We start from the raw sequence: 15414 nt of genomic DNA on the forward strand, positions 1-15414 counted from the left end.
ACTGGAAAAATCGCCTACATTTCTCTGTTGCTGCCTGCATTAATACTCTCGAAAGCAAGGGAGCTGAAAAGAGAAAGTGCCAGTTTCGGCACACATGTTAAAAAGAGGAGCAGAGAATGGTGAAAGAAAACATCTCCCAAACAAGGTGCCGAGGGGGCTGAGAGAGGCTTTTAAAGGAGAAGGCTGCTTTTCGAGCCTGAAGCATTGACAAGGAGAATAAGGACCCACCGAGACAAGAGTTCCAGGGTCAGCATACATTTCAGGGAAGAAGTTAGCTGGCAGGGGCTATTTTTCTGCAAATTAGTTTTCTATCAAGAGTAACCGTGGGGGAGGAGCAGAGGAAAATGAATTGGAGTCTCTTGAATAATCAGGCATTGTTGGGCCAGTTGGAGTGACCGATGAGCTGATGCTCCTAAAAGCCTTTCCCATCCCTCCTTTCATAGGATGGGACGCCTCCCACAGCCCTTGACAAGTGTCTTGATGGCACAGCTTTGGGGATGACTGTGGCCCCGTGGAACAATGGTCCATAGGGTGTTGGCTCCACTTGGTCTGCTGATTCTTCCTGATCACTGCAGGCATGACAGGTGCTTGTGCAGGGCGGTGGGAGAGGCGGAATCCAAACTCCGGGCAGGTCGTGGAGAATTATGGCAAGAAGTGAGAGACTCTGCTTTCCTTGGACGTGAGAGAACCAGGAATAGACCTGACAGTTGACCAGCATTTGGAATCATCTGTTCCTCAGTGCTGTCAAGAGGAACCAGCTCATCCGAAGTATTGCCCGTGTCCAGGTTCAGTTTCTGCTGAGAAGGCTCACCCTCATGCTCTTCCAGGTTCAGTTTTATCCTCCTGAGTTGGATGTTTACAAACACTGCAGGACTGAGACCCACACATGTCAAAAGTAGCCCAGGTGCGGACGAACTAAAAGTTGAAGTTCAGAGCTCCAAGGTGAAGCTGACAGAGATACTTCACAAGGGAGAGACTCCTTAGTATTCATGTTCATCTTCTGAAAATACATCCCAAGCTGATAAGTTATGTGGCAGTATAAACAGTTCCTCAGTTCTCCACTATCATTCTAAGGTGCATCTCCATCTGTACCAGAAAATAAGACGATAGCCACCCATTTAACACGCACTTTGAGTTTGAGAGGGATCTGTTCCCGATAGGCAAAAGTGAAAATTTGAATAGGAGAAATCTCTTATACATTAGGGAAATAGAGTCATTACAACCAAGAAAGATTGTAATTGAGGAATTAGAGCCAGTTCAATCTGCGACTCCAGGTACATTGGGGTGAAAGCAAACAGAAGCCTATGGCACAGTGATGAAAACAGACCTGCCTGGCTAGAAACACCTTGTAATGGAATGCCATGCTCATATCGGTGCTGCCAGAGCACAGCGTAGCACCAAGCACATAGCAGTGCTCAGTGAATATTTGTTGAATCGAGAGTTGGCAACTGTCTGTCTTAGCTACGGTCTCTAGTACTGTGATAAACACCATGATCAAAATCAATGTGGGAAGGAAAGGGTTTATTTGGCTCACACTTCCTCGTCAAGGTTTATCATTGAAGGAAGCCAAGACAGGAACTCAAGTAGGGCAGGAACCTGGAGGCAGGAACTGAAGCAATAGGACCCTTTCTGAGAGAGCAGAGCATGCTGGGCATGTCAGAACTTCTAGACTGTGGGCTTGCCATCCCTCTCAGGCACTGGCTAGTTGATGTTCTTGGAGATGACCTTCTCTGGGTCTTTCTCTCTCTCTCCTACCACTCTCCCCTCCCCAACTCTAGCAGAAGGAAGATCACCTTAGAAAACTTTAGAATTCTGTGTATCCAGGTTTATGTTTAGGGAGCTTCATTTACCCTCAGTCCTTGTGGAATGCTGCTACAGGATGGCTGAATCTGTGGCAGGATGGGGATAGAGTTAAGGTATTCTCTTGACTACACGGTACCTCACACCCCTTGGAAGGACAGAAAGGGCCCAAGGGGTTCCCCACCTGGTGTCCCGAGCTGAACACTCTGGAGCACTTGGCCTTGTTCTGGGAAGAAAATCTTAGAACAGAAAGTGTCATACAAGTACTGTCAACCTCCTTATCAAGAATCCAACCGAATTAGATAATCACAAAGCAGACCACAGTAATCTGGCTCCACAGTTCCACACCATCCCCAGGAGTCACTTTCTAGAGTGTAGCTTACTCAGCGCTTAGTAGTGAGCCTGAGGTCTGAGTGGGTTTTTGTTGCTGTTAAGAGTAATTATTAAAGTGACCCAGATTTTTAGGGTCAAATCAATAGGCACAGGGAATGAAAAGAAGCTATTTGTGATTCTGTGATTTCAGGTTTTAAACATCGAACAGAAACTTACTTTGTTTAAAAGAAAATATAGTTGGTGGTTCTTTTTTTTTTTTAGGTTTTTTCATTCTTTTAGTTTTTGAAATTAAAATATGATCACACCATCCTCTTCTTTCCCTTCCCTCCCTTCAACTCTTCATCCCTTGCTCTCTCTCTAATGCATTAATGCATGGCCTCTATGTTTTTTAATTGGTGTGTGTGTGAGTCTGTGTATACACACTTTCACATGCTTTCCACTTGAGATCTCATCTTTTCAAAAATAGACAATATAGACTGATTTGATACGTTTTTGAGGTGGGGCTCTTGCCATACCGTCCAGGCTGATCTTAAACTCCTAAGTTCAATTCTGCCACACCTGGCTATGTTTTTAATTTTAATTTTGCATTTTATGGTAATCCTTGAAGTTGTTCCAGCCTCCTAGAAGAATCCAAAGCATTATTTACTCCACATGCCCCACAAAAATCCATTTATCACTTGTACAAACTAAATATACGACATTTAAGTATATGTCAGTGTAAATTAAGCATGGGGCATATGTATCATATGATTCCTTACCTGGAGTTTGGAAGCTTTGGTATTGTAACGTGTTTACTCATTCATGTATTCATCCACAGACCATCGATCAGATCCTAATATCTGGCATATTTGGCCCTACTACTGAGAATATATCTGGATTTCTCTTTCTTCTTCCCCACAGCTCCCATCCTGTTTGAACTCCAGGGTCTGGGAGAAATTAAGGGTCTGTGTGTTGAAGAAGGGACTAAATATATTAAGTTTAATAAGTAGTGCTTTCAAGAAAAACAGAAGCCATGACAAACATTCAAAACAACCTTTGAGTCAGAAGTCGGGGAAGTTTGACTCACAGACGTTGGCCTTGCGTTAAAATGTATTCAGGTCCAGTGGTACTCTAGAGGCTGAGGCAGGAGGATTATTTAATCCTATGTGTTCAAGGTCAGCCCTGACAATTTGGTTCTCACTGTATGGTCTTTGGACCAATGGCTTTGTCTTGAGTTTGTTGGAAGTGGAAATCCCTGGACTCAGCCCTTAGCCCTGACCTACTGAACTACAATCTCTAAGGCTAGGACTCAAGGAATTGAGCGTTAGCGGTACATTTTTTACAAGCATTAAAGTGTGAAAACCACTGGCCTGATGTTAACAAGGCTTTATCCCAGTGAAGCTGCTTTTTCCAAATTCTGATAGTGATGTCAACTCAATTCCACTACCTGTCCACTGCTCTCTCCAGCTTAATCTCCAAACTCTCTCTCTCTCTCTCTCTCTCTCTCTCTCTCTCTCTCTCTCTCTCTCTCTCTCTCACACACACACACACACACACACACACACACACACACACACACACACCAACCAAGTCATTTATGCAGTTTTAACTCAGGGAGAAAAAAAAGTTGCAAACTCACGGTGATAATCAAAAGGGAAAATATTTGGACAGGTAATTTTGGGAACTGGCTATGGATCACTATGTACAATAATGAAGTTGAGCAATTAGGTTTGGAAAGCCACAGCACAGAAAATAATTAACCCACAAAGTAATCATCTTGGAAGTCTCAAAGCTCATGATTAAAATAAACCTGAAACAAATGATTGTTTAACTTTTAAGCTGTGCTTGTTTTAGCCACCGTCAACTTCAGGTGTGAACTCCCGGGAATTCTTCCTGCCTGATGAGACCGGATTCAGGATGAGAGGGCACACGTCCATTCCTCTGCGTTCCTTTCTCTGGGATAATTGCTTCCGACTATCACCAAATGCCACTCCAGTTTGGGTGGAGAGGTTGCCTGGGCTGCTCAGCCCTGCTCCTCACCGAGGTCGGTCAAACGCTGGCATTCCATCTGCAGCCGCTGTGATGGGCTTCAGCCATGTTGAATCCTATGTAACCTTGGAGGCCGAGATGCATGCTTCGTTTTTTTATGCAGCTAGCTTGCACTTTTTGTTGGCCGTTTATTATTGCGAAGCGTGGTGCTCCCCTCCCCCACTCGCCTCTCCACCCAAAGAAGTGAATTAATAAGTAGAAAACGAGACAGAAATGAGATCTGGAAGACTCGGGGCTTCTGAATGTCACTGTGAGCAAACAGCGGTGGAGAGAAAAGGTTCCTCTCCATCTCTCTGTGCAGTGTTGTCCGCGCATTGACTTGTTTCCTGACACATGAGCCATGGCTTGAAAGGTATTCGGGCCCCAGCAAATTTTGCATTGCACTTCAATGTGGCCTCTGGGATTGAATAAGGGCAAATCTATTATACTGTTGCCATGGAGACCCTGGCACAACTGCTGATAAAGAGTGTCTGATGTTTGGTAGGCCTCGTAGAATGGTACATACCATTTACGGAATGGTGTGCGTGAGTGCGTGCGTGCGTGCGTGTGTGTGTGTGTGTGTGTGTGTGTGAATCTGTAAGAGTGCAAGTGTGCCCATGAAGTGGGGTGGGGGTGGGGTTGGGGGTGGAAGGAGATAAGTGGAGAGCGGGTACAATGGGGGAGGAAGGAAGCGAGGCTGGCTTGGCGAATCGTGAAGGAATGTTCTGTGTGTTTTTATAAAGAATTTGTACTTTCTTGCCTCTAAAAAGGAATCCTGACTCCTAAGAATCCGCATGCTAGACAGAGGGGGCAGCAGTAGATGCATAGCTCACCCCTTGGTCTAGCAAAATTAGTCTTTAATTCATCTGAAAGAGAATTAAGCTAATACAATAAAAGTGAAAATGTGCTCTTTGGGTCCTGTGATGAATGCCGCCTCCCTCAGCTGTCTGCCTGAGGATCAATAGCGGGCCTGCAAGGATCCCCAGCCTTTGCTAGAACGGGCTAGTGAGATGATGGATTTTAATCATTAAAATCATTTTATAACCACCAAACAAAGAAGGCTGATCTCCCTTCACGTGCACAATCTCGATTTTGTTGCTTCTGCTCTGGCGGGTCCTAAATTCTCTTCTTGTCTAGGAGGCAAAGCTCTCAGCCACCAGATTCCATTCCACACTCGTGCCTCTTAAGTGGTCAATACCGGCAACTTGTACTTGCTGACTGGTGCCCATCAGCCCCAGTCCTGGAGCGGGGTGGCCCCGTGACGCCTGAAGCCAGCCAAGAGGCTGGCCGTTGTGGCGGAATCACCTACAGTCAGCAAGCTTCAGAGCAAGCAGCTCTAACAATGGGAGGCTGGGCAATCCGCGACAGCTGATAGGATTATTATTATTACCGGCCGCAAAAAAAGCCGCTGCCTTCTTCGGGGCTGCTTCGTAGACCTCATAAGGCCTCTCTGTGATTTCTGCATAGTTAATTTGTCAGTTTATAAATTACCACATTATGTTAACGCTGAATGCTTCAAAACACAAATATATGCACAGAGGGCTTGAATATTTGAAGTGTTTTAGTACTATGGGGAAATAATTTTGTTGTCAAGCTGTGGCAGATAGAGAACTGCTAGGGGATACATGGCCATTTCATCAGGACTGTGTCGATGATGGCCTGTGAACATCCAAGGGGGGAAAATCATCTTTTATCACTATTGTGTACCGTGCCGGTCCAGATGGGGGATAAAACATGCATGAGTTGCCCGCAGCTCTGAAAATAATTATACTCATTTGCCAGAAATGTAGAAAGTGCATCCAACCAAGTTACCACCCATCATAGTGACACTCCGTTTGCATACTGATGAAGTTTAAAGCCAGAGACAATGGTGTTGGTATCAATAGCGGGGGTGGGGGGGGTGAGGGGCGTGGGGGAGGTGGGGGGGCTGGGCACCATGAGTGCCGAAGGATTAATAGCGCCATCATTTTATATTATGCAGCGTTTCACTTATGCTGCATATGAAAGACTCCTGCCTCTGAGGTTCACCTCACTGTTTATAAGATTACCGTTTGCTTTAAGACTCCAAACATTAGCATGGATTCTTTGCAGGTTCTACAGAAGAATGCAAAAAATGTCTGTGTTGTAGAAAATGTCTAGAATATAATTATGGACAAATATGTTTGAATGCCATTATGAGTGTTGTGTGTGTGTGTGCGCACACACACGCGTGTGGATGTATACATACCCACATGAACATGGCTGAATTTGGAAGAATGCAATGGGATAGGAGGAGACAATATATGCATGCTATGTACTGGTGCAACTGTGTAGTCATTGATGAATGTTTTTTTTTTTTTTCTAATGTACAAGAAAAAGAATGAATACAAGTAGGACCTAAGAGACTAATTCCTTATATTGCAATCACTTCAGCCTATATGTATTTGCTTTAATTATAGAAACCAGGAAAAACAAAACAAAACATAAATGTGGGTTATTTAATCCTTATTGGAGAAAGAATATGTCCTATAATGACCTGCAAAACATTATAAAATATTAAATGATTTTGATCTAGTTTACATTTTAGACGACTATAAAAAAAAATCATTGTTGCCATTAGCCAGGAGATTGACAGACTTCTTTAAATTTTAAAATCAGCAAGCTTACATGTGTGAACGAAGAGATACTTTCTCATGGCACCTTGAATTCTCATAGGTGTTCTACACTTTCAAAATAGCTCATTCACGATGTCACAATGTTTATTTTTAAGTAATGATTTTAATTACATCCTCAAAAGGAAACCATTCTACACTCGGCTTGCATGGTCTGCCGTCTAATGATTAGCCCAATGCAGCTTCTCATTTGGCTATGCTGTCGGGTGCGGGGGGGGGGGGCAAGGGTGAGAATTTCCATCTTATTACTGTACAAGGTGCAGGCTTCACTCTCCACAAGTCTTGCCTGTAATCAAAGGGAGGCTTTAACACTGTAAAACGACAATGAAATAACCAAGAGAAAAAGAAACATTCCAATGAAAGCGGTTCAAACATAGTAATAGAATGCAGGATACCACGGAATATTTTTGGATGGCAGCAAATGTAGATTCCTTCAACTAACTGGGGCAGAGAGGCTCAATAAACTCTTTATAGATCTTTCAATTCTGCTTCTCTTGAAACACAGAGGTGTCAGGGATTCCCCACTGCTTGGGAATAAGTCGTTGGGAAAGGGAGGTGAACATGCTGAAGCAGGACTTTCACAGGAGTGTGCAGCAAGATGTGCTCTAGGAAAACGGAAGATAGAGGAGTGCCTCTACCTTCCCTTGTGAGAAAACCATCAGGGCAGCACCAAAGACCTGAGTGCATTCCAGGCACTGTCAGAATACAAATTCTCTAGGAAAATCACGGTTAACACCGTTGAGTTGATGATTTCTGAAAAAAGAAAAAAGTTCATAGAATGATTTAAGGTTCAGTAAGACCCATTGTTATTGATGATGTCGAAGATTGTTGCATGCTGGAAATTTTCACACACAGCCTCAGGTTTCAAAGGGAAAAGAATAAAACAATAATCAGATAGGTGAGTGAAACACAGAATCTCATGTAGGGCTATGCCAAGAAGGTAGCCGTGGTAGAAATGGACATTTAGAGGATGCTTTATTAAATATGATATTTACTGTTACATAATATATAACTCTTACAGCAAATTAAATATTGCTACCCATTTTAAAGTTAAAGAAACTGAGGCATACTAAGGCAATTAACTTGCCCAAATTCACACAGCAAATAAATTTCAATGAGAAAAATAAGTCTGGTTTCTAAGCTTACACTGGTTGTGTAGTATATAAACCGTGCTAGCCCTTCAAGATTATATTTAAAAAAATAAGGAAGTAAATACCACAGATAGAGACAGCAAAGCCTTTTTTGCACTGAGGAAATAAAGTGAAAGAGAAATAAAAGCATCAATCAATGATCTTGACAATTATGATATTGAATATTTGACTTAAGAAACAGTAAGCTTTGGTGGCAACCCACTTTGGGGGATAGATAAATACAGATTTTTTTTTTTTTTTTTTTTTTTTTGCATTTTGTAGGTCAAGATGTGAGGCATCAATGGAGTGATGTAAACATTCCCTCCTGTTAATTCAGTTCTGAATTCTTTAAGTGATAAAGATTAACATCTATTCTTAAAAAAAAAAGTAGAAACCATGGTGGTATGGGGAAGAGCGTCAGACTCTGGTAAACTGAGGCTAGCGTGGAGAGTAGCAGGGTTAATTGACAGGTATATCAGAGCCTATGCATGGCAACATACGTGTATGTGCAGGGAGGGTACTGGATCTGTGAGCAGAGTTAGACAGAGTCCAAACACATCGAGGAAATTGTCAGTGGAGAGTGTCGCAGGTGAGTAAGAGTCTAAACAGAAAAATGTGGGCATCCATGGGTGAAGGTGACTCAGCCTGGGATGCCAGAGCCCCTTAGGATTTAGAGGTGGCCAAGCTGAGATAATCTAGGGTGACAGGGTCCACACAATGAGTGGACGGGAGTAGAAATAGTAGGTTGGGCTAGATGCATGAGAGTTGATCGAATAAGCAAACATTAAAGATAATGAAAAACAGATTATTCAGGGTTGGAGAGATGAGTTACATATAAACACATATTAGAATAACCTTTATAGAGTTGGTTTGGAACTCCAGAGACCAGTGCGACTTACAGGTTTTGTGACAAATGAGTAGATGCAGAAACAAATATGTAACAGACAAGCCTGAACTGCTGTTTTGAGGGAGGGCCTGGGAGCAGTAACAATCCAGCAGGAATGGGACACCTACTGCTTCATCTTGGCTGCCAGTTCCTTGTCCTGCTAAACAGAGCCAAGCCTGTTGGGAGAAATAGATGACTCCTGGTTTGGAGTAAAGCCAGCGTAAGATGAGCCCAGAGTACCTCTTTTTGCAAAAAGAGCAATTGAGGCACAGAGAGATTAGGTAGCTTGCCTCAGTCACACACGGAATAAGACAGACAAAATAACTCTAGGGATAGAATAAAATCCGAAGCAACTCTATACTTGAACTGCTTGGCAACCCTTTAGGGTTATCGTGCCTTGTTGGGCACGGAGTTGATCCCTACGCATCATAGTTGGGTAGGACTGTTGGTGGCTTCCCTCCTTTGAAAACTTGCATGGTGCCTTCTGGTACCATGAAAGCTAGTCCTCAGGGAGAAGCCATTAAGATCAGGGGCCTCTGGGCCCTGTGTCTGAATCGCATGTTGTCTTCAGCAATCAGAACCTACCTACCAGTCCAGGGGGAAAACCAAGGGCAATAGCAATAGTCTGTAATGTTTGGGGGTCTCTTGCACAGCCCTGACCAACCATTCTCAGGTGGTCTCTCATGCCTGGTGTTGGAGTTTTTGCTAGGTTGTCCTTGGCCCTTGGAAGGAGCATTGTCAGCCCAGATGAAAAATATCATTTAAACACACACACACACACACATATATATATATATATATATATATATATATATATATATATATATATATATATATATATATATATATACATCTATTCACAGACTAGTGTATGTTGTAGGTTACTTTTTTAGGAAGACAGTTAACAGTATGATTCCTTATGACTTTCCCAGACACCCTCCCTGTTATTCTAACCTTCTTCTTTTTCTATATTTATCTCCCCTGTTCCCAATTAGAGTCCCCCTTTCCATTTCTGTGATCAGATCAAATCTGTTTTAGAAAAGGGTGTTGTATTAAACAAATGAATTTATTCATGTAGTAGAGAAAAACAATGCCCCTCTCCGCGGAATGGAAACAAGAAGAGAATGCACTTTGCGGCACTGGCTGCAATTGGGGGTACCCATAGACAAGTGATTTTCAATATAAGTAGAAAGAAACATAAAAGAGATGTCATTTGTCTTCCCCTCGCTTGTCTATCGTGAGGACCAAGACTGTGAGTACACAGAGTGCCCTTTAACCATTCTCTACTAAAAGGACCCAAGAAGGAAGAAATAGCCGAATCCAAGGCAAGCACAAGATAAGCCTGAATCCTCTTGAGTGCCAAAAATCAAGGGAAATATGTTAATCTAGCGTGAAGGGCATTCTACTGCAAATCTGGTGGAAACATGAGCACCAAAACAATTACATTAATAGATGATAGCCTCTGAGTAAAAACCTCATGAAGATTCTGAAGATGGGGTTGAGCGTTTGGTGAGGATCAGTGTGTGAACATGGTTTCAAAGCACTTTTTCACAAGACTGGCAGGAAAAGTACCTGCTGCCTGCCAGACCTGCCAACCTGCATTCACTCCTCTAGGACTCAGATGGTGGAAGGAGAGAACTGACTTCTGCAAGCTGTCTTCTGACCACCACATGCCTACTGGGGCGTGCATTCTTGTTCGAGTGCCCACACCCATACACATAGATATCAATTATCCCTAACGATGAAGGAAAAAAAATAGTAGCTGTGTAGGACAAGTCTGTCCAAGTGTAGTTTATTTAAATGATCTGAATGAGTAAGTGGATAGCATCCATAGTGGGACAAAAAAAATGTACTCAAACGCTGATAAATGCATATCAGCTATACGATAGGACTGAGTAGAAGAATGAGTCACTGGACAAGTTGAAGAATATCATACAAAACAGCTGGTCCACAGTCGTCAAAATTGTCAAGGTCATGAATGCCAAGAAGAGATGAAGATGACTTCTAGGTTGAAGAAATCTGAAAAGCATGGTGATTAATTGCTCTGTGATTTTAATTGGATCCTTCCACTACAAACGATAGTGTGGGGACCTGGAGACCATTGTTAAAGTTGGAGCAGGGTCTGAGTACTAGACAATAGTAATACACTGTGATGTGGAATGTCCTTGCTGTATTTGGAAATACAGGCCCCAGACCCCATGAATGTATTACCCTCTGATGGAGATGTTGTAGACAGGGTTAGTATTTTCAGTGACCATTATAATGGGTTTCCAGATACAGTCACACAGGGAAGCAGGAGAGAGAGAGAATCAGAGAAGGAGGTACAGTCATGGACACTGAGTTTAGGATGATACGATTTCTGAAAGGGGGATATGAGCTGTGGGGTGTGAGTAGCCTCCAGGAACTGGAAAAGGCAGAAATAGTTTCTTCCCTACAGGCCCTTGAAAGAATGCCCCCCTGCTGACACCTTAATGTTTGTCTGTAAGACCCATCTTGGAGTTTTTAAACGCCCCCCCCCCATGCGCGCAAAAGTCTAATTTGTTACAGCAGCAATAAGAAACTAATTCAATAGACATGAAAGGTTTAAAGCAATGAATGTCTGGCACATGATCACCACCAACTTGCTTTGTTGTTGCTATTGTTGATGTTGCTGCTCAGTCTCTTTGAAGCACCCAAACTAGTTTTCTAGGTTTTGAGGATTACTGAAAACATTTGATGACACGAATTCTCCACAGGGCAAATGACACAGAATGTATGTGAATAAACACCATGATCTCCATTCCTAGCCTGCTTACGTCATCTGGAGGCTAACCACACAAACTGCATAATGGGCTTCCTTGCTCTCCACTGATCTGATCTTGACATCTCTTCCTTCGGAGGAGATGTCAACTTTGGCCCTGCCCTGATGGGGCCCCACAAGGAGTGGGCGTGGATATTTACAATGTGCCTTTCATGGATACTTCATGCTGACACTCGGCTACGGCTTACTCGGCTACGGCTTAAGTGTCTAACTTGTGGCTCGGTGTCTCTCTCACAGGAAACTTACTTATACTGGCCCATGCATTTATAGAGTTCTCAATGAAGCGGTGGCCTGTTTATTCCTGTCAAGCTAGCCACTCTCTAGGGGCGCTCTGAGCTAGGAAGAAGTTAGGTTCTGGTATGTAGGTCAAGTGAGACAGGGGTATGGAAGCACAAGAAAACTTATGAAACAGCAGAACAAGCTTTACTATCAATATATCCTAAGAGAAAAGAAGCCTATCACAGAGGCTTATGGGTAGATTCAGGACATGGATGCTCAGTCAGGGGGTGGAGAGGGAAGAAAGGAGGAATGGAGAAAGGAGGGGCGGAAGGAGAGTGACAGGCAGACTTTTGGGCTTAAGGCCTTAGGATCTAGGACATTACCTGAGAAGGCTTCCTCCGGAAAATTCTACTTGGTGGGTTTACAGCAAGCTGGCACAAGTCCTGTGGAGCCATGCTGTGACTGAGAGGTAATTATTGCAGCATATCACCCAGGCCATGTGGATTGGGAGGGTCAATGAGGCAAGTCAAGCAGGTTGAATCCAGATGTCCTGTAGGGAAGTATCATCAGGAGACACTACGTAAGGCAGGTATCCCGACTGGCCACACTGAGCTACTGAGAGGAGGCGGAGAAATGGAAACTGTGTTAAAGGTGGCTAGACTTTGCTTCTGGAGCTGGAAAGTGAAAGCTATATTCAAAATAGATGCTGAGGCAAAATGGAGTAAGAACTCCCTACACCCTCTGACTCAGGTGTCCTCTATAGAGATGTTGAGAGGAGATTAAAGGAGGAAGAAGAGGGAAATCAGGACATCTGTTTCCCTTGCCCCTCACGTCAATGGTCAGTCAGTCATGAAGGGTTCTATGTCTCTTCCAAAGGCCAAGTTTCTGTTGGGGCTGCTCATTGGGACTGCCTGGTTTTTGTTAACCTCTTTTTGTTCTTATGCCTTCAGACCTATGTAGAAACAGCTTTTTGATGCTACTAGTCCCTGGTGTTTTATCATCTTTTATAGACAGTGTCATTGGCCCTATACTGTCCTGTGTGGCTCCTGATTGATAAGTACCCATACATTTCCACAGCAAGAAGGGCTGATGAGCTACAAGTAGTTGGCACATCTCAGGTGTCAAGGAAGAATGGGAAGCTGGTGAGCCTTGTTAATACCCTCTGACTGAATACCACTGTATGCACACCTATAGTCAAGCAATTTTGGTCCATCATTTGTTACAGTGGTGGAGCAGGGGTACCATGACAATAATACTGGCATCTGTGTGAGACAGGATTAGGAGAGACTGATGGTAGGATTTGGTCTTAGGATCAGCAGTCCTGGGAAATGTTTGGGTATCAGGTCTTTGAGTTGGATACATGAGGAAGCAGGGCAACTCTATAACCTTGAATATTAATGAACATTATTTAGACAGAGGTCAGACTAGGCTAAAGCTAGAGTTGTGCATGGTAAAATAGTTTCAATGACTCAAATTTTCTGAGAAAGGATTATAATTGTGATGAACACTGGATTTTAGAGTGAAGTCACAACCTTAGGTTTGTAAACCAGAGTCATGGTAACTACTCATCATGTGAGATCTGATACACTAAGCATCATGGTTAAAATTTCAGTGTTTCAAGCTCTAGTCCCTAAGTGTTATTGGGTCAAGTGGAGCAAGCCTTTGAGTTGGCGAGGCTGTGTGTGCTTACACATTGTGCATTGGATTCAGAAAAACCATAGCTAAGGAGGCCAACTTGTGTATGACCGAAGAGAGTGGGCTGGTCATCTATTACCATAAATTAATAAGATGTGGACACCAACAGAAAGGCTGGAGAGAGGGGGGGAAGGTAAGGACAGAGAGGAGAGAAAGAGATAGGGGAGGAGAGAGGGAGAGGGAAGGAGAGAGAGATAGATGTGGTGATATATTGTATACTTTAATAAAATTTGCCTGAAGATTAGAAAACAGAACAAGCCACCATAGTAAACATAGAGGCCAGGCAGTGGTGGCACACACTTTTAATCCTAGCACTTGGGAGGCAGAGATCCGTCTGGATCTCTGTAGGTTCAAAGCCACCCTGGACTACATGAGATTGACTCTGTCTAGGAGAGAAACAGAGCCAGGCCGTGGTGGCACACACCTTAAATCCCAGGATTTGGGAATCACACGCCTTTAATCCCAGCACTTGAGATCTCATGCCTTTGCTTGGGAAGCACACAGGCCTTTAATCCCAGGAAGTGATGGCTGGGTGGAGAAAGGTGTATAGGCCTGAGGAGACAGGAACTAGAGCCTTTTCAGGCTAAGGAGTCCCAGAGGTAAGACATGGCAGTGGCTTGGGCCTTTGTTTTTCTCATCTTTTAGCATTTACCCCAATATCTGGCCACATGATTTTTATTAAAAGACCTATTAGAAATTTGTGTTACAGATAGAGAACAGACAGGGAGAGAGAGAGAGAGAGAGAGAGAGAGAGAGAGAGAGAGAGAGAGAGAGAGAGAGGAAGGGAGAGAGAGGGGGAAGGAGAGAGAGGAGAGAGAGAGGGAAGAAGAGAAAGAGAGGGAAGGAGAGAGATAGAGAGGAGAGAGAGGGGGAACAAGAGGGAAGAGAGAGAGGGAAGGTGAGAGAGGGAAGAAAAGAGGGAGAGATGAGAAATTGCTTCCATTCCAGACTTAGTGAGAACATTTGCAAAGTACAAAGCAAAGCTGCAGAGACAGAGCTTTTCAAACACGCACGACTGAAATCTCATTTCACAAGACAAACCACACATCAGAAATGAGAGGCTGTAATGGCCGGGTGTCTAGTGAAGTCACTGTGGCTGAAAACACAGGCATCCTTTTCAAAGGGAAACCATCAAGGAGAAATAAAAAGAAAGCAGAGATGAAGAAGTTAATTTATTCTAAAACCACAATTAGGAGAATATTTGGTATTTTCAAATGTCAGAGAAGTAGGACCAAAAGGTATAATTAAGACAGACCCTAGTAATGAACTTGACGCTGAACCTGATGTTGAGGGGTCGGTGAGACTCAGCTCTTCATGACAGGAGTGAGAGGCTCGAGGAACAATCACCACCAAGTCAAGTTTAAGGTATTTTTCCTCTGGTTGTTGTTTTTTTTCTGTGCTTCAGATATGGGAGAATTGAGTTCACAATACTCAAAACAACCCCATCAAAGCCTTCCTAACAGGGATTTCTGCACCAGTCTCTTTAGCCTGAATAATGCGTTCGCCTTACAGTCTATTTTCTCTGCAACCTCCACAGGCGGAAAGTCTGCATCTATAGCTCATTACCATCATTCTGATGATAATGTTACGTCTCATCAATTACTTGGGAGCAAGGTCAAATTTAGCAGTCAAATCTCCCCGTTAGCAAGGCCACCAAGAGCCTATATATCAGCACCCTTCCCAATCTACCCTGCCCTCCCTCCCTCGAGCCTGTGTGTGTGTGTGTGTGTGTGTGTGTGTGTGTGTGTGTGTGTGTGTGTGTGTGCTTGCTGTCTCTGCCACCGCTGGCTGTCTTCCTCTCCCTCTCTCCATTGTATTTCCACATCCCAGCCTATCTCAATGTTATCAGCTATAAAATCCTACCTGACTTTCAGCCCTGTTAAGTTTATTTGA

The sequence above is a fragment of the Peromyscus leucopus genome, chromosome 11, assembly GCF_004664715.2.
Source record: "Peromyscus leucopus breed LL Stock chromosome 11, UCI_PerLeu_2.1, whole genome shotgun sequence".
In the NCBI taxonomy this organism is placed as follows: domain Eukaryota; kingdom Metazoa; phylum Chordata; class Mammalia; order Rodentia; family Cricetidae; genus Peromyscus; species Peromyscus leucopus.